Source organism: Pinus tabuliformis, chromosome 8, assembly GCF_031772625.1.
Source record: "Pinus tabuliformis cultivar Carrire ecotype Pingquan chromosome 8, CPIR1, whole genome shotgun sequence".
Taxonomy (NCBI): domain Eukaryota; kingdom Viridiplantae; phylum Streptophyta; class Pinopsida; order Pinales; family Pinaceae; genus Pinus; species Pinus tabuliformis.
In genome coordinates this window covers 630,207,553-630,227,754 of record NC_142294.1, presented here as the reverse complement: position 1 = coordinate 630,227,754, position 20,202 = coordinate 630,207,553, and the positions used below count along the sequence as shown (strand labels likewise).

At 34.3% G+C, this 20,202-nt stretch overlaps 1 pseudogene; it reads right to left on the bottom strand.

The window, feature by feature from the left end:
- Positions 1-16,323: 16,323 nt before the first annotated feature.
- Positions 16,324-16,914, bottom strand: LOC149237076 (UDP-glycosyltransferase 72B1 pseudogene; annotated as a pseudogene).
- Positions 16,915-20,202: the final 3,288 nt, after the last annotated feature.

Here is a 20,202-nt window from a genome sequence, read left to right as displayed (position 1 = left end):
ATATTATTAGCAAGAGACCAAGGGAAGGGAATGGTTGAGGATCCATAAGGGAAATGAGAATGATAACATAGTATCAAAACAAATACTATTAAGCCACAATTGCAACTATAGATAGACCTAGTGAAGGAATGCAAAGATAAACCATTTCATATTTTTCCCATAACTCAAAGGCATAAGTTGTATTGTTGAAAATAACATCCAACATCCACGTGTGCCAACATTTGTACTTTATGTTCTATGAGATTAATTCAACATGCATTAGGGAAAATAGGACAATTGTTTATTTACTTGTAGAATTTGTAATATGTAAGTACAAACCATGTGTATTTAAAAAACATATAACCTATAGCTTGACATGTAATTCTCTACTTATAATAATAGTACGAGGTTTGAGTTTTTTTTTCATGCAATTCTATATATAATCCTCATTATTCATCTTTAATTTTCTTCTAGAAGAGGGTTAAACCTTGAAATCTTTTATTAAACAATTCATTCCAAAACTTGTAACTATTTCATATGGTATCAAACCTATTCATCTCTAATTTTTTATTGGAAAGGCAATGAATCTTGAAATCTTCTATTAAACATTTCATTACAAGAATAGTAGTAAAACATTTCATTACAAGAATAGTAGTAAAAATTTTGTTTAGTCAATGCATCAAATAATATAATAAGTTACCTTTCTTATTTACACAATAATTTTAGAATTCAAAACTAAATTGTTCAATAGGATTATTATTGTATTTTTATATAAAATGTTACTCTATAAAATTGGAAAGAAAAACACTCAATCCAAGAAAAAATACTCAACTTATAAATATATTAAATTAACGAGTAAAACAAATACACTCAATCCAAGAAAAAATACTCAATCCAACCAAACAAATAAACATCCGAAAAAAAGTGATAATAACTTATAAATATATTAAATTAACGAGTAAAACAAATGGTGATTAAGAAGTGGATTTTGTTTGATTACAAAATTGATGACGTCAAGGAAGTTGGCCTATCGAGTTATTTTGAGAACCATAGTAGATATGTTGGAATAATTAAAACACCTTTTAACGAAAAAATTATCAAATAAAATATACATGTTTTCAAATCCAACATTCTTGGAGTAGAGTCTCAGATATCATGGGGTACAGGTTATGGGAGCTCGTATAGTTAAAAAGGTTTAAAATACATGTATCATGAATTTATAGAACTCATCTGTATTTTCCTAATTTATTATAGCTTATTTAAATTTAATTATTTCACTTGATTTTTTGAAAATTTTAGTAGTTTAGATTTTGTTATTTTATTTTATTTTATTATTATTATTTTTGATAAGTTTATTATTATTATTATTAAATTATTTAATAATTTAATATATTAATTATTATTTTTAAGATTAGGGGTATAGAATAAGTTATTAATCTATGACAATATATAAATATTGGTTTTAAAAATCAATTTTGAATAATTTTAAATAACTTACTTAATACTTACTACATAAGATGATTGTTATAAAGGTGAAGAAATGAGATTGAAATGATGAAAATGAATCACATAGTATTAATCCATTTATCATGCTTTTATTTGGTAATCAAGAAAAGTAAACAATTTTTCAACTCAAAGAAAACTTTGTGGGTTAAAACATAGCCCTTTAACCCACAATTGCAAATATTTAAAAACCCAGTGAAAAAATGCAAAGACAAATATTTTCATATACTTCAATGCTTATTGTTATAAATAACATCCAACATCACTTTGTGGGTTAAAGCATAAATCCTTAACCCACAATTGCAAATATTTAAAAATCTAGTGAAAGAATGCAAAGACAAATATTTTCATATATTTCAATGCTTATGATTAGAAATAACATCCAACATCAATGCGTGTCAACATGTACCTTTTGTTCAATGAAATTAATCAACATGTAATAGAAAAAATAGCACAAATGTCTATTTAGTTTTAGTATTTATAATTTGCGGAAACAATCCATATGTATTTAAAAGTGATATAATCTATATCTTGACATATAATTCTTTATTTATAATAATAAATACTACATACTAGTTAGTAGTACCTATTACTTAGTTTAAATATAACTAAATTAAAATAAAAAATAATAAAGACATAAAAATTTCATCAAAAATATAATACAACTAATAAAATATTATTAAATATCATCAACAAAAATATCAAAATTAAAATTAATTAATATTATTTATATTAAAATATATACATTTTAATATATGTATAACCTAACTTACACTATTAATATGGCCAATCCTAAAGTTATCATATTAATATATTTTTACTTTGATAAACAACCTTTTTATTTTGATAAGCCTATTATATATGATAAAATCATTAAAACACATTAATATACATTATTATAATGACAACAATTGTGGCAAAATCATTAAAACAAATGTTATAAAAAAACTTATACAATCTCTGCTATGTTTCCAAATAATAAAAATATACTTAAAAGAAACCGTGTCCTCTTTATATTCTCTTTCATTTGCTCCCCTTACCCTTTATAAAACTACTTTCTAGTTTTCTTGGGTTGTCACAACTTTAGTAAATCTTTTATAATTGCTTTGTCACATGTTATTGATAAGGGAATGTATACTTTCACAGTTCATAAGTATATGTGGTGTTAGGAATGGAAGACTTTGAGATTGCTAGGTTAAAAATAGAATGTTACTAACTAATTAGGAAATTATTATAATAATATAAATCATTAATAAAATAATTAGAATATTAAATATTTTAATGGATTTTAATAATGAAACTGCTGAATAAAACAATAAATAATTAGAAGATTTAATTATAATTAATTATTTTTAAATAAATATAAATCAAATTTATATGAGAGAGGAGAAATATATATTAATGAAATATATATATTAAATAATTTATTGATTATATATATAATTAGATGAAAGAAATAGAAAATTAAGAATGATTATCTAAGAAAGAATTTTTTTATTATTAAATATTTTTTTTGTAAGTTTGGTAGGACTTTTTTTTTCATTATCTTTCAGCAGTAAGTAGGTTACATCCAAATGTTCAATGGTTAAGTGGTCTCAACCTGCCTTGAGGGAAACTAGGTTTGTCGACCACCTAACATCATGATAATCCATCCAAAAACAAAATAGAATAAGTCTATCCGACGATGCTAGAAAGGTTTGATTGTCTTTATATTGGCTAACATATAGATATCTATAAACATACTGAAAGTACTAAAAAGACAAAAGACTAAAAGTCAAAACAAGGCGAAATACAAGATTACTCGTAATTAGCTGAGTCAACTAAGGTCGCGTCCTTTGAGCTTGAACCAAGATGTTCAGATTGAGGAATGCAAGGGATGTGTTGTTCTATGCGACTAAGATTGAGATGGGCATTTTGCTTCTAACATTGGAATTTGATTTGCTGAAAATCCAGGCTATAATCCGGGAAAGTCTGAGTTGTCGTGGTCGAGCTTGACTAAATGTGTTCCAGGGCTTTGCCCAAAAGGCTCTTCATCAACCCATATAAGTGAATTGTTTGCTTATACTGAGAGGTGCAACCTTGAGAGTGCCTAGGATCAGGCATCAGGGTTTGCTATTCCTGCGTATCAATATCCTGAAATTTGGCTTTGTTATTTAATTCCTCTTCCCACTGAGCTATGAGCCGACGAACCAGGGTTGAGCCTGCATGATATGCAATGGCTGCTTCATCTATGATCCTGGAAGTGGACTTGCAACAACAAGTTTTTCCAGTAGAAGTAATGGGATAATTGTCTACTTGGTTACTTCCTGAGACCATGAGAGCCCTTGATAGTCTTTCCTCTATCAGGGGCAACACAATCCATAGTGCTTGTGATAAGGGGCCGCCACAACAAACAGAAACCAACCGAAGTGAGAACAAAAAACCAACCCCGAGCAAGCCAAAACCCAAGATCCGAGAGCTTCCAAAGTTCATACCTAATTGGGGAACCTATCAAGGTGAACAAGTGTAAGAAACATGGCCCATACAAGAACTATTAGTATCTCTTAGTGCAACCTAGGTCCCTGAAACAGGAATGGTCCCAACAATCATGAACATAAGTCCATCATAACAAAGACCAATGGAGGGTATCATGAAAAACCTCACGATTACTAGGCCAAAACCTTAAGAATTTAGGGACACAACCATATACAACCAAAGAAAAAGTAAAAGGATACTCCACTAACATAACCAGAGAGACCAGGGGTGGACCATGCACCTTACCATTAAGATGCCCATATGAGAAAACAAAACTCCAAAGAATACCGACATAGGGATAAAAAAACCAGACAACCCTAAAAAAATCAACAACATAACCCTCCTGGGAAGACCTATGCCATACCATCCCATTCACTCTACATCCCTTCTTCCATGAACCCCACAGACAATAAAGACGAGCCATGATAAAGAGATATATGAAAAGGTGAAGGATATACCCGAGACTAGTGACCTAAACGCACTACATGAGGACCCGAGCCCTTTGAATGACCACCACAAAGTTCCTCAGTGGCTTGTCGAACTGCTCAACTCCACTACAATGCCAAACACATTGCGAACATAATAATTACCAATTTCACTAATAGGAGGGCCGAGAGCTTGCAACGTTTTCCTGTTATCAACAGCTTCCAACCTTGCATTGAATGTTAGCATGCAATCAACCACCCCTCCATGTGCTTTGTGCATGTGGAGGGTGGCGTAGAGGCCCCTTGGGATCCATGTACCTCCCATTACAAATTGATTTGATGGAGATTTTCCCGCTCGCAGCCCGATCGAGAGTTTTATTATTAAAAACTAATTTAAATAATAATTTATTAATTAAATAAATCATTGTTTTATAATCCATTAAAATATTTAATTTTCCAATTATTTATTTATGATTTATATTATTATAATAATTTTTAATTAGTCCATTATATTCTAATGTTCCTTTTTCGACTTAGCAATCCTAAACTTTCTCATTCTTAGCATCATTATAATTTTATATGCTCACTCTTTTCTAATCACTTCACGTCATTTCCCTCATAATAGGTAAAGTGTCCACCCAAAATGTTCTTAATCCACTCACACAACAAAAATATCCATATATAACACCATGTTCAATGATCTTCAATGTATGCGACATGTCATGGGCTTCGTCCTTTACTCCTTGGGATTTGTTTCATAATGAACATAATTGGAATTCACAACATTTTATATGCTCACTCTTTTCTAATCACTTCACGTCATTTCCCTCATAATAGGTAAAGTGTCCACCCAAAATGTTCTTAATCCACTCACACAACAAAAAAATATCCATATATAACACCATGTTCAATGATCTTCAATGTATGCGACATGTCATGGGCTTCGTCCTTTACTCCTTGGGATTTGTTTCATAATGAACATAATTGGAATTCACAACTACATATAGCGTGTCACAAATCTCATCTTGATTTATTTCACTTTTTAAGGCTTTAAATTTTCAGTAATCTCTACCACATATCACATTCCTAGAGTTTAGATTTTTTTTTCCATTCTCGTGAGATTTCCAACTTCTAATCTTTTGTATCCTTTATAACATTTTTCACTTCACCCATGCTATTCCACACATTTTTCATTGTTTTGGAGTTTGGCGCACCTTCCAACATGTCACACAAACTACTAACTTATGATCTTTTGGTTTTTTTTGGGAATTGCTTCTTTGAAGAGCTCATCACAATCCTTCGTGTTTGAATTTTCATCCACCTTAACATGTTGCACTCTTTATAAAATTCTTAACCTTTTCTAAACTTGTAAAAGTTTTGGTAACGGGGCTTTGAAGAATGTTTTCAAAAAAATTACAAAAAAATAAGAATGTTGTAAAACGCAAAAGACTAAAAATTCAAATGTTGAGAGGCTTACTACAATGTCACAACATAATAAACTTTTAGGAAATGTGAAGTATTTTAAAGAATTTGAACTCAGAATGATTAATAGAGAATATTTTTAATAACAAAATCTAGACTCTATCGAAATTTTTAAGCAAAACTTTTGAATCATAAATTATAAAGTAAAAAATCCCAAATAAACTAGAACGAAAATTAAAATAAAGTAAATAACTATTATAGTTTTAGTATGAAACTTATCATGTAAATGGATGGAGACTTAAATCTAAATTAATTCAATCAAAATCCACAACTCCAACCAAGATTAACATTTCAAGCATTATAAAAAAGGAGAAAGGGTCTTTTATGTTCAATATTTGCAATAAAGGTAGAACTTAGAGGAGTTGTTGCTACCTCAACACTTCCCATAAGTGTTTTATTGTTATACTCATTACTATTTGAAATATTTTAAATGAATACTAATCTTGCATCCCTTATCAAAATCCAATAAACTATGAAAGACAAACTTCTAATTGATTTATAATTTTACTTTGTTTTTATAGCATCTAAGTCAATTTAGAATGGTCGTCAAAAATCTAAGTTCCAATATGTATGGAACTTGAATCATGGTGGATCTCTAACCATATTTGAAAATTTTATTGCTTGAAAATGTTGTTTGTTTGCTACCAACTTACTCCCATTATTTTTCTTCCTAATAAAGATGCATGCCATATTTATAAACTTCATTCTATGCACAATGACTCTTATATTCTTCATTTTATACACACAAGTTTTGCATTATTAACCACTACGCATGCCTTCAATTTTGTAGTCACTAGCATGCTTTAATTTATTGGTGTATGTTATCTTAGTAATGGGTAATTATTTTCATATACCATCTATAATTCCATGGCCACACTGGACACTATTATTCTTGTCGATACTATCTAGGTTAAAACCACTTTTGGTCTTGGAGAAGACCTAAAATTATTTTTATTGGACAAAATCTCATCTTCTTTAAACGTAAGGAAATAGGAGAACAACCCAAGATGTAGAGATATTGGAATATATATGTTTAAGCCCTTGAGGTACTACTTAGACATCAAGGCTCAAAGTCATTACAATAAATTCATTATGAAATGAACATGTCACATGCAAGAATTGAACCTAGGTGGAGCATATAACAACATTTCTCCAAATCACACAAGCTAAACCCAATTGCATTGTCTTAAGAATGTTACAATTGTTCTCAAAATAAAAACTTGAGGAATCAAGATGGGTCATTCTCATCCATTTTTTATATGTCATGGATTATTTTGTGTACAATGACATCTATTGATTTACAATTATTTTTATTTTTTAGTATCTTTAAAAAAAAAAAACTATCCTTTAAATATTTAGAAATTCAATGGAGACTATATTTTCCATGTAAATTTCATTTAGATCCTATCGAAAAATAGTCATTGATATTGTTTGTTTTTCCTTTTTAATGTCATGCCATCATGATTGGATAACGTTCAAGGATGATTCATTGTATTTTATAAATTGAATGATCATAATTCTTATAATAAATTGCATGTCCAAGATTTGAAAGGCTTATAAACTCCTTATCGAAAAAAGAGTTGTCAAATTTTTAAATTCTCTTCATTTTTTGTGATGGGATTCAATTCCAGCTACCACCCTCAAGGTTTGCTATCTTCTTCTCTATCCACCATTGGGATCAATGTTTCTTCAACCCACACTTTTAGGCATCCATCAATATCCTCCTGTAAATTTATATTTTGACCTATCTTCCACATTGTGTTCCTTTTCATCATCTAAGAATTGTTGTTCATATGATTTCAATCCCTTAGCTTTTGATTTATGTTAAGCTTGAGGACATGTGTCAAATATCCTGATTGTTTACACATCCACCACCAAACTATTGCATTTCATAATCCAATTCCTATGTCGATTTAAAGCCTTTGATTTAAATCTTATATCATAACTCTTACTTATGTTGATATCCTCACATATATGCATCATTATTAAATCAATATGTGGCCTATGGATCTTTGGAGGACATAGGCATGAACTTCCACATTTACATCTTTCTTCATGGGTTTTTGTATTTCATCCCAAAGCTCAAGGTCAAGAATACCATAACAATTGGGTGTTTTTCTCACTTCTTATTCTAGAACATTTCTAATAGATTATTCATTATAAAAATATTCACAAAGACACTGTTCAAACAGAGGTAGAGATTGAAACTAGCAAAAACATAGGTTCCAAGTTGTGGAGATTTAATTACAGAAATGTTTAGCACAATTGAGAAGAATGCAAATCTTATGTATACGTTGGATGTACAAGTCTTCCTACAACAAACTCTAGCATTGGCTCAGTACCCTCACTTTGATCCCAAAAATGAAAAGGTTACCTAGCATGCATTTGAAGAAATGCTTATTTACTAGTTGTTTGAAGAAAGTCCTAAATAGTTTTTCCTATTCAATAGAAATACCATGATAGCATATGTTGACTGACAAGTTTTTGGTGTAATGATTCTATGAAAAATGCATGACAACATGCATTTCCTCAACATAAATGGTGGGGAAGCATTACTCCGAGAGGGCTACGATGTCAAAGGAAGATTTCAAAATATGGTATGACATTTACTGGGAAAAGCTTACTTGTGTGGTTGAAATTTGATGGTTATGTTTTTAATATAAACAACAAACTAGAAATTATGGGCGGGATCCCTATACATGAATGGTAAATTCCTTTTTAGGGTAAAAAACTAGATAACCTTTGTCTACTATCATATTATAGGATATGCACAAATATAACTCACTATACTCCTTTTGTTATAGGAAAAAGTGACGGGCATTAGCAATGGAGCACCCTCCTAGTCCAAATAACATTTATTCAAAAATGTAGCCAATAGAAACCTATGTAATTGTGCCAACTTATCTACCTAATTTTTATATTATAGAGTAATGTAAAATAATTCTAATACTAAACTTATCTGAATATATAGTTTATGATTTCTTTTCACAATACAAATCTAAGAAGATAATTTATTTATGTAATGATTTATGACCTAGTATATCAAATTTATACCAATAATTATGTTAAACTATATAAAATATATATTGATAATTCTATTTATATTAGCAAAAGGATTATATGATATATTTTATTTTCAAAATAATTTTTATTGTTAATTTCAAATAATCTTATCAAATAAAAGAATGTTTACTAATAAATTTCCAAAATATTTCTAATTTTATCATAAAATTTCAACAAAGGATCTACTTCTACCGAATAACATGCCTATTATTTCCTAAATTTAATCTCTCTTATGTTTCTCTTTTTTTTTTCTTTTAAAATATAAATTAAACCTATATTTGGGCCAAACTAAATATTTGATGGACCACAATTTGTTAAGCTATGGGATATTAATATCCCATAGGATTTTGCAATTCAATCAAAGATCTACACAACTACAATATGCGTGTGCAAATCAACCAAAGATCTATCCAATTATGAAATATAGTCACCAAAATTATACAAGTTTACTAACAATATAAATAACTATCACTAAAATTATACAAATATCAATCAAACTTAAAATTGTTTTAATATAGTAATTATACCATCAACCCCTTTCCTCAAACCCTGGAAAACCTTCCCATATAATTTGAAAAACTTTTTAACCTATTCTATATATCTTTGTAAACCCAAAAAAAATCGTACGATATGCCTCTTCCACTTTCATTTTTTTTTTTGTAAATTTCGTCAATGTATTTCTATTGGTAGCAAAAAGAATTACATAAGATATTAAATTGGGAGCCTTCATTTCATCATCTGACCTGGAGGATCACGAGTCCATCAATATTGGCATACATATATCAGAAAATACCATTAGCAAACTTTACAAAAAGTATTCACCTTATAGAGTATATAGAGGGTTGTGGACTGTAGACATATAAAAATCTGGAGTAAAGGTCATATAGGAGACAAGTAGTAAGCTCTTGCAAAATTAAAGAAATAAAATAAGATCACTAGACAAGGCAAATTCCTTCCAATGTCAAAAACTAAAACCACTTGCTTGGTGGATATTTTAGTACAAAATAATGACTCTCGAATGAGGAGAAGAATTTTTTATGGGTGGTGATCAAAGGAAGATCAGAGTATGCATGAATGGTGTTGAGGGTTGGATACAACTTCCTCTTCTCGATGATCATTTGAGTCAGTGTTTGGTTCTGAAACCACAAAAAATTCCACATGACTCAATATTACCACTATATCATTAGGATTATACTTGATGTCCCGCAAGGTTCTCTTAATATCCTCCTCAATAGCAAATAGTTTATAGTTATCCACTTGCTTGCCACAAATGACCATGCTGAGTAGTGTCTCCATTTGACGATGTTGGGTGATAGAGTGAATAAAATTTAGTCTTCTTCTTCAAAACTTTCCTGGATCAGGAACCCATTTAAAACTGTTGCCATGATCTCTGAATAAGAGAAATAGTTGTGATCCCTGAATTCCATAGCTTCCAGATTTAAAATTTCCTTTATGGCCATAAGAGGGGTGACATTAAAATAATTTGAAACTGATTCCCACCCAAAAGACTCATGTGTCTTGAGGAGGATGCCCTAGGTGCCCCACCCCTACAGGTGGATAATCTTTGGCATGGATCCATATAGTACATGCAAACAAACCGAATGACAACAGACATAGAGAAACAAGCAACTACCTGAGGACCGACCCACCAAGAGTGCAATCTCACAAAGATTCGAACTGCAAATTTAACTGTAAGACAAGAGGAACATGTACGTAGGTGGAAGAGGAGTAATTGATACCCGTCACAAACCCAAGCTAATGACTGTCCAAGCTGCCTAAAGCCCCTAAATTTTTGTGAACTGGGAGCAACTAGAATTAACACAACTTGCAAAACCAAATATTTAGAAAGACCATAACGTGTTTCAGAACCAAATGGAGAAGTTATCAGGGTACCACACCCCAGAAATGAGCACTAGACAGGTAAACAAAATCCCGACAGGTTCAAAGATCTGGTGAGACGCGGAGGGTAAGACTACGACCAATTTGAAGGATAGACGAGTCCTTGAGTTTTGTAGAAAGAGTACAAAGAACATTGACTCTTTAGAAGAGAAAGATAACGACTTTGTATAACTCTTAATTCCTTATTGCAAATGACCAAAAGACACTGTAAAACCCAACAATGATAAAAACAAAAGTGCAGCCTATTATGACTAGTTTAGGGGATATGAGTGGAAACAAACCTCCAAACACTTTGACCTAGACATCCTGTAGCCACCGTATTAATAGAGACACATGATTCTCAAGGCGGCACACAACCACGACGACGACGAAACGTCCATATTTCTGCCACCTTGAGAGGAGAGTAGAACCTATATAATACATTGTGGATGTGATGAGACAAGTACGATAAATGAGGTGAGCACCAAACAACCTGCATGACAAGGGCCAAGTGTACAGCCATTCCAAGACATTGTTACATGATGATCTAAAAAATGAGCTTTCCTCGTCTCTTAGATAATACACCATATCCATGAAGACAAAAAAAATGACCTTACTTATAATTCTGTAGTGAAAAAAACTACCAAGTCCTAGTTACAAAAAAATAATTTGAGAAGACCTAGACGTGGAGATGCCACGCGTATTCCATGAGGAACCATGTATAGAACCTGGCTCTATCACCAAAGGTCGTTGTTCTTTTATCTATACAAAAAACACCCATGCAAATTATAACAATGGTCAGAAAAATGAAATTATGGGAGAGCCTCATCACCATATTTGACATCGTAACTCTTAATTCTCCTGCCATAAATTTGTTTCCGTATAATCACCCCATCGGGAAATGCCTCTTCCACTTTCACTAATATACATTTTCAGAGTTTGATGTTTTCGAATACAGAATTCTTGGGAATCAACCTTCAAGAGTTTAATACTTTCGAATATAGAATGAATACTTTGCAATCAATCTGTGTTCCCTAAAGTTTTGTTTATTACGCCGTAAGGCGTTCCCTCTGAAAGGAACTCCCCTCCATGCCGCGGTGTCTCGTTATGGGCCTTTAGATCGATTGTTAGACGATGGAATAAACTCCAGCCATTAGATCGTTGGTGAAAAATGTTGTAGGTGGTTCAGATTATTGAAATGTCGTAGGCAGTTGAGAATATTGCGCTTTTTAGAAACCGTTTTCATGATGTTTTCCATCCTTAAGATAGTTGTCACTCAATGATGGGCCTTCCCCTCAATTTTGCCATCCCCTTCTTCATTTCCATTCCCCCTCTCCTTCCATTAATTCCCTCGCCGCTCTTTCCACTTCCTCTCTCTTCACCCATGCATCTGCGCCCTTCTACGCTTCAATGCCCACCTTCATCTCCTTCATTAGAAGGAAGGCATTCATTCTCTGTTCAGCAAAGAGAGGCCAAGCGATCATCGTCACTCCACGTAAGATGCTTTCGATCGTTGAATTCCAACCGCAATGAAAAAGAAAACCGTTTGTGGATGGATGAGAGAGGACAGCAATCTGAGGCGCCCATGAATCCACCACAAATCCATGGTCCTGGATTCGAGTCTCGAAACCCTCAGGTAGAACCTCCCTCATATCTGCTTAGGTAGTCATCGTGGATTCAGTTGGAGGAGGAGGCTCCTTACGCAACACCCAAAGGAACCGCTGCACACTTGCTTCTAGCCCCAAAGCTAGTTCCTCAATCTGATTCTCCGACAGGGTGCCGCGGCTCCCAAAAGAAACAAACAGAACTGACGAGGCGGGCTAGCGGTCCCCAAATTCCCCAAATTCAGCCTTCCCGAAATATTATCTGCCCAATGGATTGACCTTGTTGTGTCTTTGCACCTGAAAACACACATCAATGCGTATTCATCTGACATTATGAATGTTGGGTAGCAACATGAGCAATTGCTCTAGATTAGTCTCTTACAACTGTGTGTTTTAGGAGTTTTACCTCCACATTTGACTAATAATGCTATATCTCGATGCTTATAAACAAGTCACTTGGCGTTTTCTTTGAAACCCTGACTGTGTCATTGTGTGCAGAAATCTAAACTAGAGCCCAAATACTCTGGTACAGTTGAATCATCTTCTATGGTAGACTTTGGCAAAAGAGTTGAAATTATAGGAAATTTTGTATACATGGTATTTCTAACCATTTCTGTATTGTTCTTAATATCGATATAATGTGTTCGTGAGGCTTTTGACAAGCCAAATAATTGTATCCCTGATAATAAAAAGAGCATAGAATGGGCACGAAATTGATCCCTGTCAATTCCTAGCCTTGTTGAATGTTTGCACGGCAAAAGGGAATTACTCTTGGCATCATATAGATAACATTTGTCCGCCTTTCCTTTGTGTTCTAGCATTGACCATTCTCTTTGATTTGTCCACTTGTGCAATGGATGCTTGTTAGCTTTATACTTGACACTCCCCGCGAGGACGATGCCTTTGTGACTTAACTCTTGGCTTTGTGTGTGGAGTTGGACAGTGTATTAACACTTGGAAGTTTTGCTGGAACTTATGTGACTATCTAAGCTGTGAGGAAGGTGATTGTTTAATTATCTAGCACCCAAACAACTGTGGCAGTGGTTGTCCCCTAGGCAGTTACAGTTCTTATTGCTTGGTGTTGGTTTCATTTTTTATATTTGGGGAATAATTCCACATTCATAATGTAGAAGATATACCGTTTAAAACTGGAAAATTGATGTCATTTTAGGACCCCAAACTGAAATGTCAAACTTAAAAGGGCAGATTTCGAAAAAATCTTGCATGTGATAACATTTGGCTCCAATTTGGCCCCAATGGGGATGATATCTTCCCTGAGGGGTAGCAAAGAACCCGTAGACGAAGTGCCATCCATTGGGTTGCTTCCAAGCTCTGAAAACCAACAACCTGAGACTAAATGCCACTGAAAACCAAACTGCTACAACCTGAACACTGAAAAATGTTGCAAACTGACAGAGAAATTTTTGAAAATCAAATGTTGAAAAACTGAAATAATTGTTTACCCAACAAGCTTATTTGCAAATAAATTCCTACACTACTATAACTAACCAAATTTACTTGTTTCAAGTATAGTCATGCTTCCAATGAAGCCATGAATTCATTTGACTGGTTGTTTTAACTTCATTGGTGCCTTCAATCCTTGATCTGAATTGTTGTTGAGCTAACTTTGACTGAAAAAGAAATCTAAATTCAAACTTGCGGTCTATATACACTTCAATTTTTTATCTGAAAGATCTCTTCATATAAATTGCTACAGGATCATAAAAATCGAAGGAGGTAGAAGCTTGATAATTTAGAATAACCTCTTTCGCTTGCTCCATGTCAGTAGATTGTCTTTCTGTAATATTTTCTTTAGCAAGCATAAATCCATCACTGTTTTCTTTATTGTCTTCCTGCAACTCTATTAAATAGCTATCATGTATAGGTTCACAATTTCCATAAGTTTGTTGATTAAATTTTTCCATGAAAGAAAATAATATCAGTTGCTTTTGTAGACAATCCTCACCAAAATCATCATACTCATCGTATATAGGCTAAATGTTGTTCCAATTCTTAGTATATTTTAACCAAGAAACTTGCTCACTTTCATGTATATCAGCTTCTTGAAACAATGGTTGAATTTGCACTCCATCTTGTGAACATGAACTAATATTTTCTTGAACAACAAAATCCACAGGTGTTTGAAAAGGATCATCATTAATGCATTCATAAAAAATAGGTGGATCAAGGTGTGATTCTGTGTCACATGCATTTTCAGCCTCATTGTCTTCAAATACCTCTTCGTGTTGTTGATAAGAATTTTCAGAAGAATGGGTCTGATGAGGCAGAAATTGAGACATTCTTTGCGCTTCTTGTTCTATCCTAATTTCTTTAGCCAACGTATTTAAACAATTATTTTTTTCCTCTATATTAAAGATGCTGCATGAATCTAAATAAGACAATAAAGATGAAGAAATATCTTCATCCCATTCATCACCAGAAAACATACCAGTCCATTCTTTAAAACCTTGAAAAGAAACAAGGTCTACCACAAACCCTGTTGTCTTGACGGGTGAAGCAACTGGATTAGCAACTAAGCTCATCATTCTAAAATAAATGGAGTCGCCAGTGAGAACTTTCAAGCTTTGAATTCTTCGGACATTGAAGTCGCCATTGATAACTTTGAATTCTAGATTCTGCTGAACTTTGAATTCTGGATTCTGCTGACAATGGAGTTGCCAGGTGAATGATGCACAACTTCTTTGTGTCTGAATATTGTTCACCTTCAGCAATCAGATCTGAAACATTTCCATTTCTTCCGGAGAAAGTCAACTTGAAGTATTCACCTCCTGGGCTTAGGAAAACCCAGAGGTAACATTGCACCAATATTGGACTAGGAACTAGTCTTCCTAACCACAACGGGCTACCTTTATGAATCAGCTACCCAATGTCACTTCGGCATCTATTCATGTCTTCAAACAGTGGCCAGATCTTTGATAGGGTAAGGGTTTAACAGAGTTCATCTTTGACAGGGTAAGGGTTTAACAGAGTTGTAAGCAAGAGGAAAAATCCATTGGGCATGGAGTCAAACGTTGCATATAAATCAAAGGGTTTCCAAGATCTTGGTTGATGAACAAACAGAATTACAAAGGCCAATAAGCAATATTTCCTCAGACATAAGGAATGTTGTAGTATGGTGGGAAGCAAGTACAACAAATTCAATTAAAACAAAGCAATGTTCAAAGCGATTTCTGTAATAACATTAGCAATAAGATGTATTTGAATGTATGAATTAAAGCATCATTAAATTAATTCTAATCATACGACTTTATTCAAATACTGAGGAAAAACAATATTGATATACAAAGAGAGAGACATAAACTGAGATACACACTAGAAGACACAGTAACAAGAATCTTTGTTTTGAAATATTTGGAACTCCTGATCTTGGCAAACTTAGATTAATATCACAATATCTTTACACACACGCCATCCTTTTCCAGGAAAAACTCAACCTTTATCACTCTGAAAGTGATAGTTTAAATAATAACAAACTCTTGCTGGTTTCTAGGAACAAAAACTAATTACGCCGTAAGGCGTTCCCTCTGAAAGGAACTCCCCTCCATGCCGCGGTGTCTCGTTATGGGCCCTTAGATCAATTTTTAGACGATGGAATAAACTCCAGCCATTAGATCGTCGGTGAAAAATGTTGTAGGTGGTTCAGATTATTGGAATGTCGTAGGCAGTTGAGAATATTGCGCTTTTTAGAAACTGTTTTCGTGCTGTTTTCCATCCTTAAGACAGTTGTCACTCAATGATGGGCCTTCCCCTCAATTTTTCCATCCCCTTCTTCATTTCCATTCCCCCTCTCCTTCCATTAATTCTCTCGCCGCTCTTTCCACTTCCTCTCTCTTCACCAATGCATCTGCGCCCTTCTACGCTTCAATGCCCACCTTCATCTCCTTCACTAGAAGGAAGGCATTCATTCTCTGTTCAGAAAAGAGAGGCCAAGCGATCATCGACACTCCACGTAAGATGCTTTCGATCGTTGAATTCCAACCGCAATGAAAAAGGAAACCGTCTGTGGATGGATGAGAGAGGACAACAATATGAGGTGCCCATGAATCCACCACAAATCCACGGTCCTGGATTCGAGTCTCGAAACCCTCAGGTAGAACCTCCCTCATATCTGCTTCGGTAGTCATTGTGGATTCAGTTGGAGGAGGAGGGTCCTTACGCAACACCCAAAGGAACCGCTGCACGCTTGCTTCTAGCCCCAAAGCTGGTTCCTGAATCTGATTCTCCGACAGGGTGCCGCGGCTCCCAAAAGAAACGAACAGAACTGACGAGGCGGGCTGGCAGTCCAACCATTTGAGGCAGCCCTCCTTCTCAAACTTCTCTTCAGATTCTGACAGAGACAAAGTTATTAGCAGCCCAACCGGATAAATAGAAGGGGTCATTTCAACAGCGCTCAGAACCTTCCTTCCTTGAGAGCTTTTATTTGTGCTGGTTCCATTTCTTGGCATGTATTTATCAGAATTCCATGAGCTTCCTGAAGTCGAAGGGAATGTTGAATGAACGAGTTGAATGAAATATCAGATCTGTCTAGAAGAGGGTCTGGCAAATCTATTCCGAGAATCGGCGGAAGGCCCGTCAGAAAGAAATTATAATTAAAGTGGATGTAGTGTATATGTGATGTGGCAATGTCATGGCCTAGATTGTCAATCATAGCAACTCTCTGATTAGGACGTGGTTTAATATGGGGATATGTGTTCCAGCTTTTTGAATGCATGTGAAACTAAGCTGCCATGTTGTTCCCTTCTATCCATTGTATAAGACTTGTGTAACTGGTTCTGTTTCCTTGGTTAAGTGCAGGTTTCAGTTGATCAAATAAAAGCTGCAAATAAGTACACTGATGACACCATCTATGCTGGAGAAAAACTTATAATTCCTTAAGAGGGATATGGGAGCTCAGATTATATTTGAAAGTTTGTAGTACAGGTTGTCATGGAATGTGTATGCAGTAATTTGCACAACAACCTCAAGTCCCCAGTCTTGATTAGATATAAGAGGTCGTCCAGTCCAGTTTGAGTTTTGGATTGTTTATGGTAGGTTATCTATCACAAATTTTAAGGAAATATGTGATAAGCCAGTTGGAAATGTATTTGTTTTGTTTATACAGGTTTCTTTTAGATTTGTTACTCAGGGGCATGATGTCATGTTCTAGAGATACCCTGTCCATGTATCTTTACTATCTCGTAAAATGCAAGTTGAATGCTAATCATGCCAGAGTCCAGTGATTCTATATCCTTTTTCCAACTTTTACGCTGAAAATATGCATATTGTCACACCAATGCATTTGATTACCCATTTAACACCAAAACAGAAGGCACGGGTCTAAAAATTGTTTAGTTTGAGTTTGTGATCAGGATGTGAAATGGTTGCAGACAATTACCAATTTGCAAATACTTGTGAAGGGGTTTTGAGAGTTACAGTATGTCATGTATGTAGACACACCTCCCATGGTCATAGGGGCACTCCAATTCAAAATTTCTTCTGCTCTCCAATCAGATTTCCTATATGGTTTTTCAATTGTACTCTCCCATAGTAGAACATATTTTGTATGCAAAACATAGGCGAAATTATATTGCATCACTGAAATCAGCAAGCAAACCTAATCAACATCCCACATGGGGAGGGGTTGAAGATGGGAGCTACCTACGATGGAAATAAGTTATCTTGAGAGACATCCATGGTTGACCAAGTCTCACACAATATCAAAGCCACTCCTAACCCAATTGAAAGGGAGGAAGGAAAAACTCTTAGCTGACATTGAGGCGCAACTTGGGAAGGTGATATATGGTGTATTATTGTTGCAATGGCAGGGGATGGATTTTTATTGCTGGTTGGACCAAAAGAAATTGATGCAAATCGATATTAACTACTTATTGATAATTTTTCCCACTGAGTTCCCTGAGGTCGAGTATAATGCTTTCCTTGCTTATCAAAGAGTATTGCTTATCAAAGAGTATTGATTCCTTTTCAATTTCAACATTCTGGATAACCAAATCTAGTTCTCTGTAATCATTGCAAAAGGGAGTCCATTGTCATGTAGGGTTTGAATTGTTATTATCTTCTTGTTGCATGCTAATCTTGATCATCTTGCTCAACTTCTAAGGTTCTTAGTGGCCTATCCTTTTCAGATCCTTTGACTAACCTATATCTCTCCAATCTTGTAGGAAGGTCATCAAACTCTCCCTTTTATCTGCCATGGTTGGCCAGGATTAAAATTTCAAAGGGAGTAGCCAGAGGCATGTCTTATTTACATGAAAGGAAGTTTGTTCATGCAAATATTAATCCAAGCAACATCCTTCTAGGCTTTGACATGGAGCCATACATAGCATATTTTAGGCTAGAAAAGCTACTGGACATTGCCAATGTCAAGTATAGTAGCTCTGCTATCCACCTAAGGAACCTTGAAGGTATATTTTCAGGGAGAAAACGCTCCACTGGCTCCTGCGATAGCCTGCAAACAACACCTGATCTGCTGAGCAGTCCAGGCACATCCAAGAACTTTGTATCTCCTTACCAGGCCCCAGAGGCATTGAAAAATCTCAAACCCAACCAAAAGTGGGATGTTTATTCCTTTGGGGTTATTTTTCTGGACATTCTTACTGGGAAGCCACCTTCAGATAAGGATTTTACAGCGTGCGGTAAAAACTTTGTTAATGACAAGCATCGCCTTTTGCACATCATAGATCCTACTCCTCAACCAGAGGTTGAAGGAAGGGAAGAAATCTCAGTGTCTGTGGGGATTGCATTGAATTGTGCTTTTGCTTCCCCTCAAAAGAGAACATCAATGAAGGAGGCATTGCATTTTCTAGAAAAAATGCCATCATCCACAACCGATTAACCAATTCTTTCTTCCTATGTATCATCCTTGCTTTGACATAGGTTGGACAAAGATGAGGACTTACACCCACATTCCGTATTCAACAACTCTACTTAGACATTGCCATAACTGACATAGACACCTCTATGATTGGGACTCAGACAAACTCTGTTGTCAACTCAGTTGCTTATGAAATCTCTAGAGTCTTCTTAAAAATTTCAGTATTCTACAGTTGAGGATTGTAGCAAAACTCAGGGATCAAACTTAACTCCATGCTTATGAGGCATCCGCGTTCTCACAGTTTACTTGCAACTCATTCTCAGTTTTAATGGGAAGGTGATATATGGTGTATTATTGTTGCAGTGGCAGGGGATGGATTTTAATTGCTGGTTGGACCAAAAGAAATTGATGCAAATCAATATTGAAAATTAGATTTATTGGTTCAGCTATAGTTTGCATATACAAAGAAGAAACTGCTCCTTTTTTAGGTTAGAATATTTATATATACATGTTCATCTCAGCAACAAATGATAATCTATCAAAACCATGAGAGTGCTACACAACTTCCTTCATAAGCCTTCTTAGGAAGACCATGAAATAAGACAAGTGACCCTGTGCTTGTATTTGTATCTTATTCTACATAACATCTTCTTACTTAGCTAGAGAACAATTGGCTGCAACATTTATATAAGTTTCTATGGAATGTTTCTGCTGTTATATATTGAACAAGTCCATTATACCGTATTATTGGATTTTGCAGAGTCTATCCCTGTTTTCTCTTATTTAGAATATATATCAACCCTTTTGTTTTGTTTCAAGGATATGTTGCAGTTTATTTCATTTCTCTTTTATCTTTAAGATGGATATTTATCTTTTTTATCACCACATTCTCTGTGGTTCATTTAAATTGGATATTTGTCAT